The 23,356-nt window shown below is 42.1% G+C and overlaps 1 protein-coding gene across 4 annotated transcripts in view; it reads left to right on the forward strand.

Annotated features, from left to right (window-relative positions):
• The first annotated feature begins 2,006 nt into the window (after positions 1-2,006).
• The window catches only part of LOC132771951 (uncharacterized), a 164,920-nt gene continuing 143,570 nt past the window's right edge, over positions 2,007-23,356 (forward strand). For all 4 annotated transcript variants that reach the window (XM_067466670.1, XM_067466673.1, XM_067466672.1 and 1 more), the window contains exon 1: positions 2,007-2,148. The gene's annotated coding sequence lies outside the window, so the exon portion shown is untranslated. The remainder of the gene's footprint in view (positions 2,149-23,356) is intronic.

Here is a 23,356-nt window from a genome sequence, read left to right on the forward strand (position 1 = left end):
CAGTTTTTGGTCAACTTTTGATTTGATTTGGTTATTTGGGGTGCTGATTCAGAAAACTGTATTGGATAGACCACATCAGCTCTAGTTTCTGATACAGAACACATGCCATCCCGGTAAGTGCCATCTGTTCGTCCACAGAAAACGGTATTTAATAAGCCTCGGCACTATGAGAGGGTTTTGTGAGACCAGTCGCTTTTGCTGAAACAGCGTAGTAACAGTGAGGCCGTGGACCATATTTTAGTTCTTGTGGGCCAATGGTGGTTCACAGACCACAAGTTGGGAACCACTGTGCTACAGTGATTGGCTTACACATGGTTTGGGCTTGTCCACCAGTTCCTCCTCAGGTTTTTTTCTCTTTCCACTTCTTGAGGAGTGATGAGTAATAAGAGAGGTAATACAAAGCCTCCAACTTTAGCTCTGGTTCTGAGTCTAGTGTTCCACCATGACCTTGAGTGACCTCTTCCCTTGGCATGTTGCACATCAAGCATTCAGTAGTAGGCTAAGAGTTGCACAACGGGCAGCCCAATTGGCAGCAACAACGCCTGCCGATCTTCTGGAGCAGATCCCTCTCCATCCCTTGAGTTCCTTGGCCTGCCTTGCGCAAGCCGTTCTTGCTCAACACTTCACCCACATCTCACAGGTTGTTGTGAGGACAAGCCGAGATGAGCTAAGAACCGCAGTGGAACACTTTGTACGCTGCCAGGGGACCAGAGAAGCCGAGGAAGAATGCCGTGGCAACATCAAGCCTTAGGTTGGGTTATGCAGAATACCTTATGACTTAGCAAGTGGCAAAGCATGTAGACATTCAAAACAATACATATAGATATATAGAAATATAGATGAAATCACAGCTGGGGCAAAACACAGACATTCAAAACAATGCATATAGGTATATAGATATATATGAAATTGCAGCTGGGGCAAAGCACGGACATTCAAACAATACATATACTATAGATATATATGAAATCACAGCCGGGGCAAAGCACATTCAAAACAATACATATAGATATATATAAATTTGCAGCTGGGGCAAAGCACAGACATTCAAAACAATACATATATAGATATATATGAAATTGCAGCCGGGGCAAAACACATAGACCTCCAAAATGATACATATAGATCTATAGATAGAGATATATATGAAATCACAGTTGGGGTAAAGCACATAGACATTCAAAACAATCCACAGAGATATAGATATGGAATTGCAGCCAAAAGGCATGTTGCCTCCATGGCCAAGATAGAATGTGAAAGAGTTTGATCCCTTCTTTCTCAGTTGCTCATTCCTCCCTCCCTCCCTGCCCCAGCCTCTGAAGAAAGCCATCCTTTTGCAGCCTTGCCTGCACACTCAGCTTCTCTCTGCCATTTTACTGGGACACAGCAGACAGCTCTTTCTCTCTCTCTCTTTCCCTGCCCCCAACTCAGCCTGGGCTTCCCCCCCCCCCCTCTTGTCTCTTAACTCCACCAGTATAGCAGTGAACTGAGCTCAGAGAAAAGGAGGAGGGGGGGGATAAAGAGAGAGAGAGGGAAGGAAGGAGGGAAGGGAGAAGAGAGGGAGGGAGGGAGAGGGCAGGCCAATCCTGCTTGCCTGTCACCGGAGTTTGAGTTTGCATTGCTGAAGAAAGGAGGAGGAGGGGGAGAGGGAGGGAGGGAGGAGGAGGGACCGGGGAGGGAGAATGTCTTGTTTGTGGCTTGTCAGCAATTGCTTGAGACAAGCTTCCATGTGTGAAAGCTACTTGGCATGAATGCCTGGGCCGTACCAAGTCTCCCGGCTGGGAGAGGGGGAGGCCAGACCCAGCAGACAATAGGCCCCTCCGGGGTCCCCTGAAGTCTTGAGGATGTCGCCCTCCCGTCTGTGGCACCAGCAGAGACACAGAATATGAGAGAGAGAGAGAGACAGAGAGAGGGAGAGAGGCTGGCAGAGGGAAAGGGAGCGTGCCCCTGGGCGAGGAGCGTGGAGTGTGTGCCTTGCCCCCCCTTCCCTCTCTCTCTCTCTTTCCCCCCACCAAAAACACACCACCCCTTCGCCTTGGTGGAACAGTTCTCCAGAAATTCTCCCCATACATAACACACATTTTAGAAAAAAAGAGAGAGAGGGAGAAAGCGCAAAGAATGTGAGAGAGGGAAAGAGAGAGGACTAAGGTAAGCGAGAGGCGGCAATTTGTTTTTTCCGCTTTCAGTGGCAAGCCACACCACAAGCAGCGAGCAAAGCAACACAAGCTGCTTCCAAGGGGGGGGGGAGTGTTGCTGGGTTTGCTTTGGGGGTCTAGAAAGAAAGACGCTGCTTTCTCTGGAGCTGCCTCCCTCTCTCCCTCCCTTCCTTCCAGAGAGCCCAGGAATGCGTGCTCCCTCTTTCTCTTTCACTCTTCTTCCCTCCCTCCCTTTCCCATTCACTCCTTCTCTTTCCCCGCTTGCCTAGGAATGCCTGGAGGAGGCTTGCAGAGAGAGGGGGGAAAGGTTGGCGCAGCTCTTTGGGGGTCCCCACTCCGCCTCAAAAGAGAGAGAGGAGAGAGAAAGAAAGGGTGGCAGCTAAGCCCTTTGAAAGAGGAAGGGGGGGGGGGTCTCCCAAAGCTTTGCCCTCTCCCTTTCTCCCAGCCCAGGGCTCTTCATTCACAGCTTTGGAGGGAGAAAGCCAGAGCACAAGGGTGGTTGTTGTTGTTGCTGCGGAAGCCCAAAGCTGGAAGCCTGGCGAGGAGCCCCAGCCTCTCTGCTCGACCCCAAGGCCAGTGTGGCTTCTTTGACTCCAGACCTACCCCAGTTTGGCTGCTGCTTGCGTTGTGGAGAGGTTTTGCCTTTTGCTCTGGGGCAGAAGGAGGGAGGGAGGGGAGCAAGGCAGCCCCAAGAAAGCTCAAACTTTTCTACATCTTCTGTGTGCCTTAGTTTCCCTGAGGCAGTGGTTCCCAACCTTGTTTGGACCAGGCACCACTTTGACCAAGGACCATTTTGACCAGGGACCACTCCAACATTTGTGCCAAAAGGGTTACGAATCAGTTTTTGGTTAACTTTAGGTTCTTTTTGTGGTGCTGATTCAGAAAATTGGATAGGTCACATCAGCTCTAGTTTCTGATACAGAACATGTGCCATCCCAGTAACTGCCATCTGCTCGTCCACAGAAAATAATATTTAATAATCTATAGCTCAAATGGTCTATCTAGTGCAATTTTCTGAACCAGCACCCCAAATAACCCCAGGAACAGGCCTAAAAATGAAGACACCAAGTTGCCAGTGACCCTTTGAACAGGGACCCCATTGACCATGGACCCCCTTGACCAGGGACTACGTTGACCAGGGACCACTGTCCAACATTTGTACCAAAAGGGTTACGAATCAGTTTTTGGTTAACTTTAGGTTCTGTTTGGGGTGCTTATTCAGAAAATTGCATTTGATAGACCACATCAGCTCTTGTTTCTGTTACAAAACATATGCCATCCTGTAGTCGCAATCTGCTCACCCACATAAAAACTGTATTTAATAATCTAGAGTTGATATAGTCTATCCAGTGCAATTTTCTGAACCAGCACCCCAAATAATCCCAGGAACAGGCCTAAAAATGAAGACACCAAGGTGCCAGGGACCCCTTTCACCAGCGACCACTTGACCATAGACTCCTTTGACCATGGACCCCCCTTGACTAGGGACCACTTTGACCAGGGACCTATCTCCAACATTTGTACCAAAAGGGTTACAAATCCATTTTTTGTCAACTTTAGATTCAGTTTGGGCTGCTTATTCAGAAAATTACATCTGATAGACCACATCAGCTTTAGTTTCTGATACAGAACCTATGCTGTAAGTCAGCGACAGGGAAGGAGTGGCAGTTAGCGCAAAAGGAGAGGAAATTAAATAAATAAATAAAGAGGAAGGAGGCTCACAGACCAGATTTCCGTCCTCACGGCCCACTGGTGGTCCACAGCCCACAGTTTAAGAACCACTGCCCTAAGGAAAAACTAAGACAAAACATCCATCCCATCAACAATAACTCTGGTCTCTCTCTCTTTCATGCTGTCATTGTGACATATCTGCACTGTTTTCTTTCTTCCTTATTAAAAGTCTTCTTTTCCTTCTTGGTCGAAAATGAGCAATGTGATCATGTTGAAGAAAGCGCCCTTTCTGTCTCTCCGATGGAGAGGCGAAGGTGGCAGAGCTCAAGCCTAAATGGACACAAAGCTTTCAGATTTGGGTTCTATTCTCTCTTTCCCTCTCTCTCTGTCTCTCTCTCTCTCTCCCCCGCCACCTGTTGGCTTCTTGTCCCATTTCTGTTGTGCCTTTTTGCCAGATTTACAAGGCGATTAAGACTCAGAATGAAGTGGGAGGAGGAATTCGGGTTTTTTCAGCCCGCCTCTCTAATTGTACATAGGTTTAAAACAACAACAAAACAAAAAAAAAAATAGATGCCAGGAAGAAGGAGACCATGAATCTTTTGTCGTTGTTGTGTCCAGAGCTTGTGGTTTTGCAGAGTCTCTCCCAGACATCCAGAGCTGTTTGTTTTTTCCCCCAAGTGGCTGGAGTCTTTTTTATTTTGTGGCGAAAGGGAGGGATTGTCTTCTGGATTGAAGAGAACAAACACCATTTATTTAGAGAGTGACGCCATTTATCATTGGGCAAATAGCTGGGGGCTGCTTGTGCACCGCTGTTGGTTTTGGGAGTGTAGCCTCACTGGGCTCAAAAGGAAAGAAGAGAGAGGGCATGGACTCCCCTTTCTCTTGAAAAATAGGATTGCCAATCCTAAAAAATAGTCTCGCTTGTAGGTTCATGGATTTTCATTCTGTTTAAAGCACTGTTTGGGTTTTAACAGAAGTGGGAGCTGATTCCTCTGCCTTGATGACATGCTGGAACTCTGGAGTGTGTTACTTTTGGCCAAATCGCGAGAGCCTAGAAACCTATAAAAGTCTTGAGTGGCACAAATGTTTATCAGACTTAACACAACCTCAGCCATGTGCAAGCAGTTTGAAGTGGAAGAGAGAGAGAGAGAGAGAGAGACCCATGCTTTCTTAGCCTTGCGGGAGAATGTCATGTGTTGAAGAATTTACGCTGGGTGGGAGAAAGCTGGGAAGGAAATGAAATTGGTCCAAGACCCCCCTCAGACTACTAAGGAAAATGGAGGCTCCTTCTGCCTCTCTGCAAAGGGCAAACCAAAGATCCTGTCCAGTTCCTGGCATCCGTCCCTGTTCTTCCTTCCACATCCTTCTGTTGCTTCTTCTTTGCAGCTTATTGTTTTGGGTAACTTTTCAATGCAATTGTAGTAGCAAATATGGCATATACAGAGATTTCCCAAAGGAGAATTCTTCAGAGGAGGAGGTCCCATCTACACTGTCATAGAATGCAGTTTGAACCTAGAATCATAGAATCATAGAGTTGGAAGAGACCTCATGGGTCATCCAGTCCAACCCCCTGCCAAGAAGCAGGAACCTGCATTATATGGTCACTGTTGACCCATATAATGCAGTTTAACTACCCTGAACTAGATTGTAGATGGGTCCAAAGAGGGGCATAAATCTCCATAGTGTTTCGGAGACAGTAATAGGAAGGAAAGGAGAACAGCATTCTGTTGTGAAAGGTCACTATACTTGACTGGGTGATGAGAGCAGAGGCTGGAATGTTATCTACATGGATCCTTTCTGTACATTGGTTGCATCTACATTGTTGTATCAATGCAGTTTGACACCACTTTAACTGCCATGGCTCAGTGCTGTGGATGCTGGAAATAGCAACCTACTTCAAGCCTCCATTAGTAATTTTCTACGTATATAATTCAGATTGCTTACTGTATTGTATATGTGTGTATTGGTATGCAGTTCTAACTCTATGTTGTGGGGGGGGGGGGGGGGGCCTGCAGACCATGTGATCATATCTGGGACTTTTCAGCTCAGACTCCACTTTTAGAAGTAGTAGAAACAGAATGCTTTAGAGACTATAACAGTGTTTCTCAATCTGTGGGTCGGGATTCCTGGGAGGGTCACGAGGTAGTGTAAGAGGGGTCACCAAAGACCATCAGAAATCACAGTATTTTCTGTTGGTCATGGGGGGTTTGTGTGGGAAGTTTGACCAAATTCTATCATTGGTGGGGTCCAGAATGCTCTTTGATTGTAGGTGAACTATAAATCCCAGCAACTAGAACTCCCAAATGTCAAGTCTGTTCTCCCCAAACTCCACCAGTGTTGGGCATATTGAGTATTCATGCCAAATTTGGTTCAGATCCATCATTGTTTGAGTCCACAGTGCTCTCTAGATGTAGGTCAATCACAACTCCAAAACTCAAGGTCAGTGCCCACCAAATCCTTCCAGTATTTTCTGTTGGTCATGGGAGTTCTGTGTACCAAGTTCCATCGTTGGTAGAGTTCAGAATGCTCTTTGATTATAGGTTAACTATAAATCCCAGCAATTACAACTCCCAAATGACAAAACCAATCCCCCAACCCTACCAGTATTCAAATTTGGGCATCTAGGGTATTTGTGCCAAATTTGGTCCAGTGAATGAAAATACATCCTGCATATCGAATATTTACATTACGAGTCATAACAGTAGCAAAATTACAGTTATGAAGTAGCAATGAAAATAATGTTATGGTTGGGGGTCACCACAACCTGAGGAACTGTATTAAGGGGTCGCTGCATTAGAAAGGTTGAGAACCACTTCTCTATTAGACTCTCAGACGGGAGAGAGGCTTTAGACTTTGGACTGTTAAGATTGTAAGAAAGATGCCCTGTGTTATCTGCACAGCGACATTACTTCAAATCCTATCTGTAACTGGATTGATAAGCAATATACCTATATGTGGAATGCATGAAGTTTGTGAGTAAACCAATTATGTTACTTTTAACGAAGACTACCTATTTTGGTCTCTTGCTAGTATGATTTAAGCAAAGGATATTTGTTAAGGGAGAGTAGATTTTTTTTGGCTTCTGAAATAACACTTTTGAAACTCTGCTATATATGTTTTGGTGCATTGTCATATCTTTGTTCCTAAGAGTTCAATGAGATATCTAGGTATATCTGTCTAACAGCTGAGAAACCTAATTGCCTTGCATGAATACTAGTGGATATTTACCACTAAGGAGAGGGTTGACTCAAGTGGGTTTTAACTCTTCTCAGAAAGATCCTACTTTCAAAAGGTTATGATTATTCCAAATAGTGTGAATGCCAATTAATCTCCAAAAGGGTCATGCCTCCAAAAGCCTGTGGTGATTCCTGGCTTTCCCCAAAAGGTTTTGAATGCCATTTTCCAAAAGTGGAATCCTAGGAGTTGTAGTTTGGTGAGGCTCCAGCACTCTTTGACAGAGGAAGCTATAAACCTTATGAAACTATAACTCCCAGGATTCTATAGCATTGAACCATGGTAGTTGAATTGGTGTCAAACTGCATTAATTCTACAATGTAGCTGCATCCCTAGACACTATACATGGATTATGTTGACACGTAAATGATGAGCTCCTTGTTCCCACATTCAGAATTTGTTTGAGTAGGTGCAATTGCATGTTGAAGATGTGAATGATAAAATTATTGAATTGTTATACAGGTAGGCAAAACATGTAGTGTGACTGGGTGACTCTTACTGCAGGGTAGATTTGACACAAAAAAGAGAGCTCTGGGCAGATGTTGAGGATGAGGGCCTGTGTTTTGCTTTTTGTTGTTGAATAGGACGGAAGGCACATTTAGCAAATGAAGAGAATTGGCAGATCAGGCTCACAGGAGTGATTCTGAGGGAGTGACGTCTGTTGCATGAATGAGGATTTCAACACAGCAGGAAAGAGCTGTGTGTATGAGTAAAGATACCATACACAGCAGTAACACCAATGCCCTGCCTCTTTTACGGACCATGTGGTGTTGCTCATAACATTTCAGTGTATTGCTGCATAACTGGGCAGCGTCTCTTGACTACTCTGTGTACTTTCTTCAGACAGATCGTGAGATAAAATATGCTGGTTTTATTTCATGCATCATCTTTGAGTGTTGCCCACAAATGTAGTTCAGAGTGAGCTGTTGCAAAATAGGGAAATGCATAATGGCAAAGAGTTACTATACATACAAAGCACACTTCTTCCACGCGTCAGAATATATGTCTGCCATAAATATAACACTATGCTTGCATTAGACTAGCTTATTTCTCAGCTTTCCAGCAGGCATTTACATCAACACAAAGAACACATAAAAGTATGTCATCTTGTAATCCCACATACTTCCCCAAAATATAAAATAAAATGTATTACTTTGCAAGCTGCTGTACCTTCTTTAACTCAGTAAGAAAAGGAGTGATTGGACACCCTTTCTGCTTTTTGTGGCATACTCCGACCAGAGGTATTGCCCTCTGAATTGTGTGTGTTGTGGAATTCTTGCTGAGAAAGTAGAATGTCGCATGTGGTGCAGAATGTGGCTTATGCATTTGCTAGAAATAGATTGACCATCAAAGTGATGTCCATGCCAGGGGATGTCAGTGAGAGGTCAGTAGAGTCTGTGCATGGGATGGGTGGGACTTCAGGAGAACGCTAGCTAAACTTGTACTTAGAGTGGAGTTATTCAAGGACTGGGCTGGGAGGTGGGGAGGAACGCCATCTTTGCATTCGTAGGCTATTACAGAAACGAAAGAACTGGCAAGACCACCTTCTGGTGTTTCTTGTCTACAAAAACCTGATAAAATTCATGGGGCTAGCATGACTCAAGAGACAATTTGAAGGCACATACTCACAGAGAGAAATGTGGCCATGGTCGTCTTTCTTCAGGGAAGGACTAGAGTTTACCCTCTCTCTAGGCCTGGCAGTATGGCATTGTGGGTGGCATGGTGAAATACATAATAGAATAATTGCAGTTTGACACCACTTTAACAGTCACAGCTTAATGTAAATCATGGGAGTTGTAGTTTTACAATTTGTTTCTTTATTTATTATTTACAGTATTTATATTCCACCCTTCTCACCTCGAAGAGTGGATCACAAAACACATGTATGGCAAACATTCAATGCTGATTATAAAATGACAAGATGGACAGATATATATATCTGGCATCTTGGAGGCTGTTCTTGGTTCCGGCTATGGGGGAGTGCTGTTCTTCCACCTTCCCTTCCAAAGAGCTTTTCTGTTTGTAAACTTCCTCCTTTTTGAAAGAATCGCTGTGCCTAAATACCTCCCCGTTTTAATGCGGTATCTATTTATGTACTCCCGTTGCTGCTTTCAATTTGCTAGATGGGCAAGGAGCTGGGCTGAAGGTCAGGAACTCACCCTGACCCATGCTTTGAACTGTCAAGCTTTTGGTTGGTAAGATTTACTGCAGCTGGTGATTAACCGGCTGTACTAAAGCCTGGTACAAGGTCTTCAGCCTTTTTTGCTAAAGTCACCAAACTACAACTCCCAGGATACCATAGCATAGTACCCTGGCGGTTAACGTGGTATCAAATTGCATCAATTCTTCAGTGTAGATGCACCCACAGAGAGCAGGAAAAGGAAACAATCTTCCTTCTTCTAATTGCTACAGAATATTGTTAGTGTTATTTATTTATCCAGTGAGTGATTCTGTTGCCACAGATTTGTTTTGACATGTCTTCACTTATACCTATTCTGTTGGTGCCTTCTTTAAAAAATCAGTTTGTTTCCTTGTATTTTTAATTTTTATTGAACTATCATTTCAGCTGTATTTTGTTAAATATTATCAAAATATTCCACAATTGTGGTCCAAGGAAAGGCATTTTAGCTCATCTTTTGAAACTGATTCTGTACCTTTGTTTAATATCTTCTTCACACCACATTTTGATAGTAATTCTATTATAATGGTCAATTTAAAAATGTAAATAGAAAATCGTTTTGGCACAGATTAAAGAATGTATTTTAAAAATGATGTGCTGGGAATGTGTATTCCCTTTACTATCCGCAAAGCTATGGCAGATCCAATCGTATGGATGGACGGTAGCGAAATGTGCTCACAGATGGCTGTACATAACACATTTCCCCCCTTGGAATTTCTGGAGATAATACCAATGTAACAGGGACATCACATCAGGAGTTTCCAGTTTAGAAGCACCCCAGGTGTTCAGTTTTTTGACATGATCCATTGCTGTTTTCTTAAGCTTCTGGTTCACATGGAAGCCAAGCCCTCACTTTATGTGCCTCCTCTCTCCACATGCTTAATAAATGTGTATGCCATAAAATTGGATGCAGTAAACTGTCTTATGTTGTTCTGGGACTGATTTTATTTGTGTGAAAGCATCTGGTTGTAGGATGCTATATTTTGATTTTTTTTAAAGCTTCATTAAACATGCCCCAAATGTGCTTTTGCTTTATTGAGAAGGCCTGTTGGATTCAAACCTCTATCGTGCACAGTTGTTCGTCCCGCTTCCCGCTTTGCATCAGGGATCCTCCCCCCACCTGTTTGAATGCAGCCCATAATGTTGATACCTGCTTATGGCTGTTTGGTGCCCTATTTAATTCCAATCTAGTTCCTATTAGGTAAATCACAAAGCTCAACAACAGTGAAGCACTAATTGGCCCCTTGGTAGCAGAGTGGAAATAAATGCTGCCAAGGAGTGTTAAGAGGAGAAGAAGAATGGGGTGACGGGCCTCTCGCTCTGATAGGGAAAACCACACTGAAGTGGCAGATTGGAGCCAGCAAGGTCATAAACTGGCACCATATGAAGGGCGAAAGTTCATTTTTAGAAAAAGGAAAAAAAGGTTGCTATTGCAGTCTCTTCTTTCAAGTGGAAGACATGGGATTAAAGGAAACACCCGTACGGGTTTTTGTGTGTGTGCCATTTCCCCCTCTTTCAAAGCTGCTGATCTAATTAGATCTTGATTTTTTTTTTAAAAAAAAAATAGGTCCAGTCATCAGCAAGATTGATTCAAGGCCAGGAATAAATGCTCTGTTTCCTTTGTACCACCAGCTGTATCCCAGGCTGTGCTGAATAGGCCAAGTGTGCGTTAAAAGTGCCATCCAGGGCACAGCCATCCACCCGCTTGGGAGGAAGTAAGGACAGCAGTGGGAGCATATCCAAATATGCCAGCCATTTGGTGGCAAGGTGGGTGGGAGGAGGGATGGGGAAAAGATGCCAATCAATCTGCTTCATTTTCATTTTGTAAAATGTGCATGCCTCATACTAGTGGCTCCTTTCCAATAGGTTGTCAAGAACTGATGCGTTTTTGTAGCTAGAATTTCGGTCAGTCGAGGGTTAATCAGCAAGAGTTGTTGATTTTTCTTTTCTTTTCTTGCTTGTTTTCTCCACCAACATAGTCCCTGCTTGTCTAGCAGACTCTCAAGCCACAAACATTGTTAGGCTGCTTAGAATATTCATGTGCCGCAAAACCTATCAAAAATGCATAGGCCACAAGTTCTCTTGCTTGTCAGCTGTTTGCTTTAGACAGTGCTGTTTGTGAGTGCTTATTTCCACATACACAGATCCTTGGTACATCAAATGTTCATTTTTCTTTGTTTTCTTCCAGTCTTTTTCTTGTTGCTGCACACAGTGTGGACAGATGTAGCATAAGCAACTCAGCTAGCACGGCATTCTTGTTTTCTGCTTCATTGGGCATGTTGGAGAGACAGTATGTTCTAGTGGACTGAGCAGAGAGGTCCTGGGAGCCACAAGGATGTTGAGATCTTGATGTTGATTTGAGATGTAGCCTGAGGCGAATCAGTAGTATGCCTTGGATTAACTCTTTCCCTCTTCATTGCAGCCCTGTTGTTTCAAAACACAGACAGATCTTCTCACCCAAGGGATAGATGCATTTCTGATGTCTGCATGAATTTTTTTTATGTACATAACATTATTCATTTGCCCTCTCTTCTAGTTTTACAACCATGTAACTCTTGAGTCTTGTGATTGTGGCTTGTACCTACTTCTTGATAAGTGACATTAGATATATATAATGCACAGTATCCACATATTGGGCAGACTGGATCAGCCCTGCCCTATAATGCAGTTCAGTGCAATTCAAACTACATAATATAGGTCTTGCTTACTTAATAAATCCCTCATTGTTTGAGTATGGTGGCCTTCCAAGTATAGTGTCATGGTAGTGAGTATGTAGATGACTATAGCCCTATTATTGACCTGCATGTTCTTTCACAGTGAGGACATTGGTTTACAGGAGTAAGAGGGTCCCAGTCAGGGTTGGCTTGACATGCCTTCCTCTTGGCATGTTTATCCCTTTTGCCCTCCATTTGTGCTTCTTCAAATTCCATAGCACTCCTGGTCACAGCTGATCTCCAGCTAGTGCGCTCAAAGGACAGTGCTTCCCAGTTCTCTGTGTCCATGCCACAGTTTTTAAGGTTGGCTTTAAGCCCATCCTTAAATCTCTTTTCCTGTCCACAAACATTCCATTTTCCATGCATGTGTTGGGAGTATAGTAACTGCTTTGGGAGATATTGATCAGGGATTTTAGACAATGTGGCCAGTCCAGTGGAGTTGATGGTGTAGGAGCATAGCTTCAATGCTGGTGGTCTTTTCTTCTTCCAGCATGCTGCCATTTGTCAGCCTGTCTTCCCAAGAAATTTGCAGGATATTTTCAGATGCAACGCTGATGGAATTGAGTTGAGTGTGACTTCGTAAGACAGTCCACGCTTTGCAGGCATATAACAAGGTTAGAAGGACAGTAGCTTTATAATCAGGCACCTTGGTATCCCTAAGGATCCCTCTATGCACTCTGAGATCACTTTATGTGTTTGCCACCAATCAGCAAAGCTGCAAAGGGAGACATGTTAAGTGGAGAAGTAAAACAAAAATTGCATATACATGGGTCTCTCTGTGGGTTTTATTTCCCATTTAAAGCAAGCTCCTTCAGTTCAGCTTCAGTTCAGCTATAATTTTCTTATGGAGGAGGATGCTTAAGAAGACTCATTCCCATGTACTTGTATAGTTGAGGATTTGGAAATGGACGTGGGACATCCACTAGAAGTTTTTAATGTTTTAAAAAAATTGACACACTGAGATGTGCTGGACTTTATATGTGCTGATGTGAATATACAAATGTGCACACAAGCAGATTTCTTGTCATTTTCTCTCATCACCCTCCTGCTGCCTTGAACTCTACTTCCCTTTGGGTCACTTGCCTGCCATTAGGGGTGTGCATGGTGCCATTTTTCAAAATGGGACCCAGGAAATCTGGCACTTTTGGAAATAGAAATGGACCACCTGGCTGCTGATTTTGGTTGCTTTCAGGAGTGCTGTGAGAGCAGCTGTGTGCAGGATTTTTCCCTTTTAGCCTTGCCTGAGCCAGTGAGAGCAAGAAATTGGATCATGTGTCTTTTCGCCAAGCTGGTCTACATATACCAGGGTGAGCTCACTCATTTTTCTGTGGTGTCCTGGCTTCTGAGAGAGATTGCATGCTACCTAGCTCCATGTTCTATCTCACTGCCGTTGCTGCTTAGGGCAGCTTTTGGACTCAATTCCAATCTTTTCCTTTGGCAATTTTATTAAATTCGTTTAGTATCTTTCAGTCCTTCTTTTTACTATTTTGCTAGAGAGGTGAGGATAGGTGTGCGTGGGGAGGGGGCTGTTTGTTTAATTTTTTTTACCTGGGGGGATTAGTGAAGGGAGGGGATAGCCTGACTTCCTTGTGTCCCCATAGGGAGAATTCAATCTTTCCCCAGCCCTATCTATCTTCTTGCTTCTGTACTCTGTCCTGCACCTTCTTTCCCTTCAAAAACTTTGAGAATTTCCTAAAAATCAGTGGATGACCCAAACGCTCTGAAACTTTAGGGGCTTGCAGTGGTAAATATGTCCTCCAAGTGTGGCCGTTTTTGTCCCAATAGCTGTATAAATGACAGAAAGGGGAGTCTCTGAAGTTTCCCCATTGCCACCAATAGGCCAATTTTCCCGGAATAAAAACGGAACTTCTGGCTGATGAATTGATAAATGGTATTTTCCCCCTCCCAAATTTGGGCAGTTCCCCTCCCCCCCCCACAAAAAATTAAAAATCGGGCACCAAAACCAGCATGGGGTTTTACACACCCCTACCTGCCATGCTGATGCCCACTGTGTAAATTCAAACTCTGTTTAATTTTATAAATATGAGAATAAAGAAATGGTTCTGATGGGAATTGCTTTTCATTTGTGCTTTCATTTAGCCACCTATGTATCCGTGGCTCCATCTATTTACATCCCTCATCAGCTGTTTTGGGATTTTAAAATGCACACATGTGCTAGAGCAATCCACACTAGCATATCACAACAAAGTCCAATATTTTTCTTGAGTGCAGGGTTATATAGTGATATGATTGTGCATTTTCAGCTGATCTCGGATTTTGAAATACACTTTTAAAAACCAGTGTTTTGCATCTGATTATGCAATTAAGCACGCATTTTTGGCAAGCCATCTAGCCACACACTCCCTTGTATCCCGGTTTATTTCAGATTTTAGGGTCTGGGTAGAAGGGCCCTGAGAGAGAGTGATTTGCCCAAAGTCACCCAGTGGGTTTTCATGGCTGAGCAAGGGTTTGAGCTATGATTGTCAGAGTAGAAGTTGAAGTTCTGTGTTCAAAACACTACACCATGCTAGCTCACAGTAGGCTTTTATTAAGCTAATAAAAAGCCACAACAGAACCTACAGAGTATAAAAACAATAATCTTTGGACCAAATTTGCTTTGGGCAACTAAGTAGTTGTTTCATTTGCTATTCCTAGTAGGAAAAGATGGACAAACATCAGAATATCAGAAATGGTGGGATTTGCTACAGGGGAAGCACCCTTTACATCCAATAGTATACATCTTTAGAGCTTCAGACCATTCCAAGAAATACAGTTGATTATTCATATGATTTTGAGTTGCAAGATTAATTCAGTCAATTGAGCATTCTGCTTACATTTGTACATGGACTAAAAATGATAAACTAAAATGATAATTTCTGAAGCAAGAGACTTCTTTGCATTCAGATTGCATACATGTACAGTACTTCGTTATATGTTTTAGGAGTGGAAATAATAAGTTAGAATGACAATCTATCAGATAGAGTCCAGCAAATGGGCAGGGGATTTTGTTTTACATTTGTACAAGTCAAATTAACAAAAATTAATAAAATAAAACATAGAAATAAAGGGAGCAAACCAAGACATAACTTGGTTGTTCATTTGTTCAGTCGTTTCCAACTCTTCGTGACTTCATGAACCAGCCCACGTGAGAGCTCCTTCAAGGTCAATCCAATCACAGACATAACTTAACAATATAATAAACTCTCAGAAGTAAGTATCTTTTGATGCAAACAAAAAGAATCAAACTTGTCCCTCAAATTGATTGAATTTATTTTGAATCATTATTTTATCAGCCCTGTGAGTTAATCAGGATCTGGTCAGTCCAGGTAAAGTCAGGGAAAGGTGAAAAATAGCATTGTGCATTGTGCCTTTAAGCCAGTGTTTTCCTCTCTGAGGCAAGCAAGGCTTTAATAAAAAGCAACAACATAATTCTTTGCCAGTTACAAAAATTAGGCAAAAGGATTTTTGTGCCCTAATATCTTTTTGAGTTAGTATTAAACTAATTTCTTAGTAGCTGGTTAATACTTAATACTGATTTTTCTTAATCATTTAATGGAATCACAGATTTGAAAGATTCCCTGAAGTCTATCCAGTCCAACTTCCTGATATGCGGGATACATAACTACACTTCTGAAAGATGACCATCCAAGCATTCATTCGTAATTTGAATCCATATATTTTTGGGAGGGAACAGTTTGATGATCATTTGCAAATAATAATAATAATAATAATAATAATAATAATAATAATAAGTAGTAGTAGTAGTAGTAGTAGTATTTATCACATGCCTCTCCTTATGGATTGAGGTGGGGCACAAGACACTTAAAATATACCACCATACTAAAATGCATTCAATAAAAGCATACATTAAAACATTTCTATGAAATATGCGTATTAAAATACACGGAACAGAGATTAAATTGCAATAGACATCAAAAGTGAATTTAAAATTTATAGTTAAAAACTGACTCTGGAAGAGATAAGTCTTCAGTTGTATATTTAAGGGCCAAGCTAGTTTTCTAAAGTTTTAAAACAGGTGTTCCCAACCAGTGGTCTGCAAGAACTAAAATATGGTCCACAGCCTCACTATTACTAAGCTGTTGCAACAAGAGTGACTGGTCTCACAAAACCCTCTTATAGTGTTGAGACTTATTAAATATGGTTTTCTGTGGGTGAGCAGATGGTGACTACTGGATGGCCTATGTTCTATATCAGATACTAGAGCTGATGTGGCCTATTCAGTGCAGTTTTCTGAATCAGCACCCCAAATAACCAAACCAAATCTAAAGTTGACCAAAAGCCGATTTGTAACTCTTTTGGTACTAATGTTGGATAGTGATTCCTGGTCAAAGTGGTCCCTGGTCAAAAAAAGGTTGGGAAAAGCTTTTAGCTCGTCCAGGACTTTGTTACTTTTAGATATGCCACAAGAATCTGTGTTTGCTATTTAGTTGAGTTGTTATTGATCCAAACACTTGTTTTTGATAAACATTTGATTATTTACATAGAACTTGTGTACATTGTCCCAAAGGATACTTTTAAAATTGTTAGGTTATGATGCAGAGATAGGTATTTTCTAAAAGGCTTCTGATGTACACACGTTATGGGTAGTGTGTACATTTTTAGGGCTAAGTACGTATATGTACTATGTTGTTACACTGCATCCTACCATTGCACAAAGAATAGTGAAAAGGCAGTGTGGCCTTGGGCATGTGGCCTTGAGCACATGGATTGATTGGATTCAATTGCCCAACTCAAGACTGTGTGATGGGGCAGTTTGCAAACAATTGGCTGCACAAGAGACCTCACGTACACAGACTCCGAGACAGATAGTGCAATTACTTGTTCAACTATTTTTATGACAGCATAGCACCTCAAAAGCGTTCTGATTTTACTGACTAAATCTAGTACAGGGATTGCGTTTTGGCAGCCAGATCTTGTGCTTCCTCTGCCCCATTGTTTGATCCATGACATAGCAGAATATCATATTCACCCCTCCCCTGTCTTTAAACCATAGTTAGCCATTACATCTGTATAAACTTGGAGAGGAATTCTGGGTAGATGTGCCAGGGATTTTTAAAGAACACAAATGTACATTTTACTTTGTCAGTGACTTATGAGTTTTCCTGGACATTATATTTATCCACCCTCCATATGCCTCGTTTTTCTGACCTGTTCTTTTTAAACTTAGATGCATTCGCCATCAACACCCCCTTGCAAAGAAATGTTAACTCCTTAGTTAAAGTGACTATGTCTGCAAGTAGTAGCTGCATGGATGCATTCTTACTGGCAGGAGTTCCTTTTAATATATGGCTGGCTGGTATTTTTTACACTTGGATGATCTGGTAGTCTGTTCATACATGTTGTTAACATTTGCAACAGAAGAAAGGTGGTTTTAAAAAGTGAATAAATGGATGTTATGAAAATTCAGTGTCATGAGGATTTGCAGTGATGAACAGGGTCTTCTTTCTCTTACGTTTTCTTGTCCAGTGACTTCATTTCAAAAGTGGCATAGTAAGCAGCACAATCAGTGAATTAGGTCCTACCTGGTGGAAGTTAGATAGTTGAAGGCAGGAATTGGGTGTTTAGGTAGTGTGGTTATTTTATTTATCGTGTCATCAGCAACCATACCATTGTGTTACAATTCTAACAGAACAAAACAAACGCACAGATTAAAAAGAAAAAGAAAAAAACCCACAGATTTTGCAAACTTGGTAGTTGGTTAAATGTCCTTTGACCAGTATCTGGCCACTTGGAGTGCCTCTGGTGTTGCCGCAAGAAGGTCCTCCATTGTGCTTGTGGCAGGGCTCAGGTTGCATTGCAGCAGGTGGTCTGTGGTTTGTTCTTCTCCGCACTCGCATGCCGAGGATTCCACCCTGTAGCCCCATTTCTTAAGATTGGCTCTGCATCTCGTGGTGCCAGAGCGCACTCTGTTCAGCGCCTTCCAATGGTTGCTTCTCGATCCAGAAGTGTGGTAAAAATGGTGCTTCTATGTGTACAGGAACATCTTGGGCAAAATGTTTTGCAACAGCCTTGCTTCTAGGAGAAATAGAGGTTTTATTACTGTAATTTGTTTGGGGGAAAGTGACTATATATGAATAAATGAGATATATTAAAGAAATAGTAAAAATGGGAAATACCTTCAGTGCAAAAAGTACAAAGGGGAATTTACTTAGCTTGGATTTTAGTTGTTGTTGTTTGTTGTTGTTATTATTGTTGAGACCCTAGGAAGATGATAGTGGTGAAATCATACTTGTAAAGTCCTTTTAGGACACATACATTTTCTGTAGGAATGTGATATTTAATATCGGACACCAATTGCATCTTTAATAATGGGCACAAAAAAAGCAAACAGAAGGAAATACTCTGAAAAGAGAATCAGTATTCTGTGAGGCAGAAACAATGTAACCTGCAGCAGAGATGTGGCCTTAAAACTGGATTCCAGATATAGCCAAGATGCATGCAATGGCTTCATACATAAATCCTTGTATCTCAGTTCCAGCTCCTCATGTGGGGACATGAGAGAAGCCTCCCACAAGGATGGTAAAACATCAAAACATCTGGGCGTCCCCTGGGCAACGTCCTTGCAGATGGCCAAGTCTCTCACACCAGAAGCAACTTGCAGTTTCTCAAATCGCTCCTGACACGAAAAAAAGATGAAGTGGTTCTGTGTGGATTGTGAAGGACTAGCAATGCTATCTTTCATTTTTTTTTGGTGGAAAATTCCTTTGGCTGTTCAATGTGGGTCTTATTCTTCGTGTTCCTTGTACTAATAACTGCAGGCATCCTGTGTATAATATTTACTCTGTATCAAAGACAGAAGGTTTAACTTGCAAGTAAAATCAGGCTCCATATTTGGAGAATAAACAGCTGAAGATTATTTTAGATATCTTGAAAATGACAGATAGGGGACCTGATCGCACTGTAACTGACAGATGAGAATTTTGACATAAGTGACAGTGAGTTGATGACAGTTTAAGCTCCTGAATTTCACAGATTAGTACGTCTTTTGAAAATTCTAAGTTAAATTTAAGAGGATTTTTGTTGTTGTTGTTGCATGAATTGAGTATGAATTACAGTTCCCAAGGACTTTGATACCATCTTGGGAGAAAGGTGGGATGTAAATAAAATACAAACAAACAAATACATACATTCCTGGAGTCTGAGAAACATCAAAAAAGTAGTGGGACTTCGGTCCTTTTGCATGAGACCAGAGCAATGGCACTTCTACATGTTGCATCATGTAATGGTAGAGGTGCCCATTATGACATTTAAAGGGCTTGGTATCTTGGTACATGAAGCAGTGCTTCTTCCTATATTTCCTTTTCTGAGGATGAGACCTGAAAGAGAGACCTTCCAGCAGTGGGGACAATGTAGTGTGTGGGGATATGGGAAAGGGATTTCTTGCTTATTGTACCCAAACTCTGGAATGACTTCATATTGGAGGTCTAATTGATACCAACATTGGTTTCATCCAAGCACCAAGTCATGGCATGGCTTTTATTAAAGCCTTTGATGCTTAATTTAATTAAAATGTAGATGTTGTCAAAAAGATACAAATATTTCCTAAGCACTTAATAGTAAATGGTGGTGGTGAGGAATATGGCCAAAGTTGTGAGGGAAGGTGTGTCAAGTGAATGAAACAAATTACCTGCTTGTTTTTCTTTATGATGTATTAAATATGTTAGCCATGTTTGGGATATTCTGGTAATTATGGGCCAAAAAGTGATTTCTCTGTACTCTGTAGTAGTCTTGTGCATTCGTATAGAATTGCTATCCTTTTCTGTTTGTTTCATTGTAGGGCCCCTGTTTTCATTTTCATACACCTGAAAACAGGCGCCTTTTTGAATAGGCATTTCTGTTCCACAGCCAAAAATACAATAATTTTCAGCCCATTAGCAGCAATGGGTGGGTTTCCTCAGGCTCCCCTTCCCCTCAGTTTTAGGGCTAGAGGGGTGAAAATTACCACACATGGAGGGGACATTTACCACTTTAAGCCCACCAAGTTTTATAATGTTTGAGTCATCCCGTGATTTTTAGGGTTTTTTTATGGCTATAAATAAATTCTCCTTAAAAACTTCCCCCCCTTCCCCCCATTGGCCCACCCGCTAACTCAGTGGTTCTCAACCTGTGGGCCCCCAGATTTTTTGGCCTTCAACTCCCAGAAACCCTAACAGCTGGTAAACTGGCTGAGATTTCTGGGAGTTGTAGGCCAAAATACCTGGGGACCTACAGGTTGAGAACCACTGCTCTAACTTCTCCAGGAGCAGGAGCAGGAGGGAGGCAGGGCAGGACACCATTCCTTCCTGCCAAATGTCAAAGCTGCTTCACGCAGCCCAGTGCCCAGACCCACTATTTCACTGCTTCTTTAACTGGCAGCAATTGGGGGGGGGGGGTTCCCTCCCCTTCCCATCATTTTTGGCAATGACATGGTTTTCCTTATATCCTTCATTACGACCAGCATTAAAAGCATCAGAGTTACTTAAGATACCGCTCCTGTGATGCTTTCCTCTCCGTCTGCAGAAGAGAACTGGGTTTAAAGACAAGGCTTAAGCTACCATTATTTCTGTGATGTTTTCCTCTCTGTCTGCAGAAGAGAACTGGGTTTAAAGACAGAGCTTCAGCTACCACTATTTCTGTGATGTTTTCCTCTCCGTCTGCAGAGGAGTCAAGCGAAGGGTGGGCAAGGTGAGGCAGGTAGCAGGTGAGGTGGCCAGCGTTCTTCTCCAATTGTTCCAACAGGCAGGGCTCAGAGGGAAATAGTACCGGAAATTCTCCTCCGGCCGTGTGAGGAAAGCCACGTGGGCCGAAAAGCAGGCAAGGAAATGGTACTTGCTCCCGCTTTCTTTCATTTTGAGGTTATTTTCATATCAGAGGGCTCCCTGTGTGGCCCCCTGAAAGAAACAAATGGAATGAAACAACGAATGAAACGGGACAAATGGGTACCATGTACACCCCTACTCTGTAGAAGAAGTGGAATGAACTTCTTTGGCTGTTATTTCTGTAATGCCTATGCCTTTGATACTGCTAACAAGGCATGACCTCAGTTAGTTAGATTTCCCCCCGCATCCCCATCTGGGAGAAGACCAGTGATTTTACTTTATCCAGGCCTCCTAGCAATATGAAGGTAGCATGAACATTTGGTTTCTAAGGGCACACAAGAGGCTTACACGTATTGAAGAGTGTCACTATTTTCCAGTGTCTTTTTTTAACGCGTGGTAGACTGTGTCCAAACATTTAAATGCATGTTAGGTAATGTGTTTCAGGAAACATGTTAACATCACACCCTTTAAGACACTTTATTCCCCGGTGTAACCATTCTGTTAAAAACGGCCTTTTCTGGTGCTCAGTTCTTGTGCGCAGTAGGCATGCTTTTTACCTCTCCATGCTGAGAAAAGAAGGCTATAAGTGCCTCTCTTCTGTTGTTACTGAACTTTAAAAAGGACTATTTCAAGGGTGAGACATCTTACCACCTTCTCCATTTGCCTTTTTATAATTGTTTCTTTTATTATTATTTTCAGTTTTAGTAAACTATTTATATACTGCACATTCCATTGTTTAGAGAGGCTTAGAAATCTGTTAAATATAGAGATAATCTAAAAATATCTTGAGAAGCCCCAAAGAGCTTCAACCAAGAGCAAACTGATCCTACAATTCTTGGTGCCTTTTTGAAAACAAGATGGCCATGCTTGCCAATACTGGAGTGCATTCACAGTACTACCCAATTGTAGTACTGTGATTTCACTGTAACTGTCATGGTGACAACCTGTGGAATCATGGACTTTGTAGTTTGTTGAGGCACTTGAGCTGCCTGGCTGGCAACTTTAAACGCCTCCTCCCTACACTCCAGATAACAGGATATCATGGGAATGCAGCCATAGTACTTAAAGTAGAATGAATCATAGCACTGTTATTGTGTTTTGTGAATTGTGACTTGGCCCTGGTAGATGTTTCAGTATAGTAAAAGCCTTGCTCTGAGCTACTGATAGCACCCTTGCAATCAAGATAGCATAGATCATAAAGCCTGTTCTCTCCTCAACTTCACCAGGTGAGTCAGTTCTTATATCAGAATCCATCCCTATTCATTTACTAAAACCACTGTCCTGTCCGATAGATCACTATTGTGCCCATTTTATATATAGGAATGCACTGATGCTAAAGGTTTCTAACTGGCTCAGAATCAGTTTGTTCTGCTTTGAATTCCCTCACAGAATTGGGGGTAAAGTTATAATGTATTTTTTAAAAACCATAAAGTTTAGAAACTTGGCATTATATCAAATGTCCTTTCACCAATAGCTGGCCACTTGGAGTTCTTCTGGTGTTGCTATAAGAAGGTCTTCCATTGTGCTGGTGGCAGGGCTCAGACTGCATTGTAATAGGTGGTCTGTGGTTTGCTCTTCTCACTACTCGCATGTCGTGGGCTCCACTTTGTGGCCCCATTTCTTAAGATTAGCTCTGCATCTTGTGTCAGAGCACAGTCTGTTCAGCGCCTTCCAAGTTGGCCAGTCTTCTGTGTTCCCATGAGGAAGTTTCTCATCCAGTATCAGCCATGGATTGAGGTTCCAGGTTTTAACCTACCACTTTTGGACTATCGCTTGCTGAGGTGTTCCTGAGAGTATCTCTGTAGATATTAGAAAACTGTTTCTTGATTTAAACCATTGGTATGCTGACTGATATCTGAACAGAGGGTGGGCCGGAGATGTCAATGTTTTGGTCCTTTCATTATTGGCTGCTACTTCCCGATGGATGTCAGGTGGTGCAATACTAAACAGTATAATTTCTCCAGTGGTGTGGGGCATAGACATCCTGTGATGATAAGACATGTCTCATTAAGAGCCACATCCACTGTTTTAATGTGGTTTGATGTATTCCACACTGGGCATGCGTATTCAGCAGCAAAGTAGCAAAGTGCAAGGGCAGGTGTCTTTGTGATCCCCAGGTTGTGCTAGTAAGCTTTCATATGATATTATTTTTAGCACCCACTTTTTGTTTTGATGTTTAAGCATTGCTTCTTGTAGGTCAGAGCATGGTCCAGTATTTTGGTGTGCTGTAATGCTCAAGTGGGATTCCTTCCCAGGTAATCAGGGCTCAAGATGCTTGTCTGTTCTTAAGATGAAAAGCACACGTCTGCATTTGGATTAGGAATCAGCTAGTTTTCCCTGTAATATGCAGTAAGAGCACCTAAAGCTTCAGAGAGCTTCTGTTTGACCATTTCAAAGCTCCCTGCTTGAGTGGCCCATCACAGATGAATTGTGTGCCCCAAAATATATATACACCTTATAACAGCCAATAGTCGCTGTATTGATTATTTGAAGGTTAAGTAGATACATTTATATTGAAAAATAAATAATATAATAATGATTTAATCAGAGTTATAAATTCTTCCTTAAACTACAATTTTACAT

The sequence above is a fragment of the Anolis sagrei genome, chromosome 3, assembly GCF_037176765.1.
Source record: "Anolis sagrei isolate rAnoSag1 chromosome 3, rAnoSag1.mat, whole genome shotgun sequence".
In the NCBI taxonomy this organism is placed as follows: Eukaryota; Metazoa; Chordata; class Lepidosauria; order Squamata; family Dactyloidae; genus Anolis; species Anolis sagrei.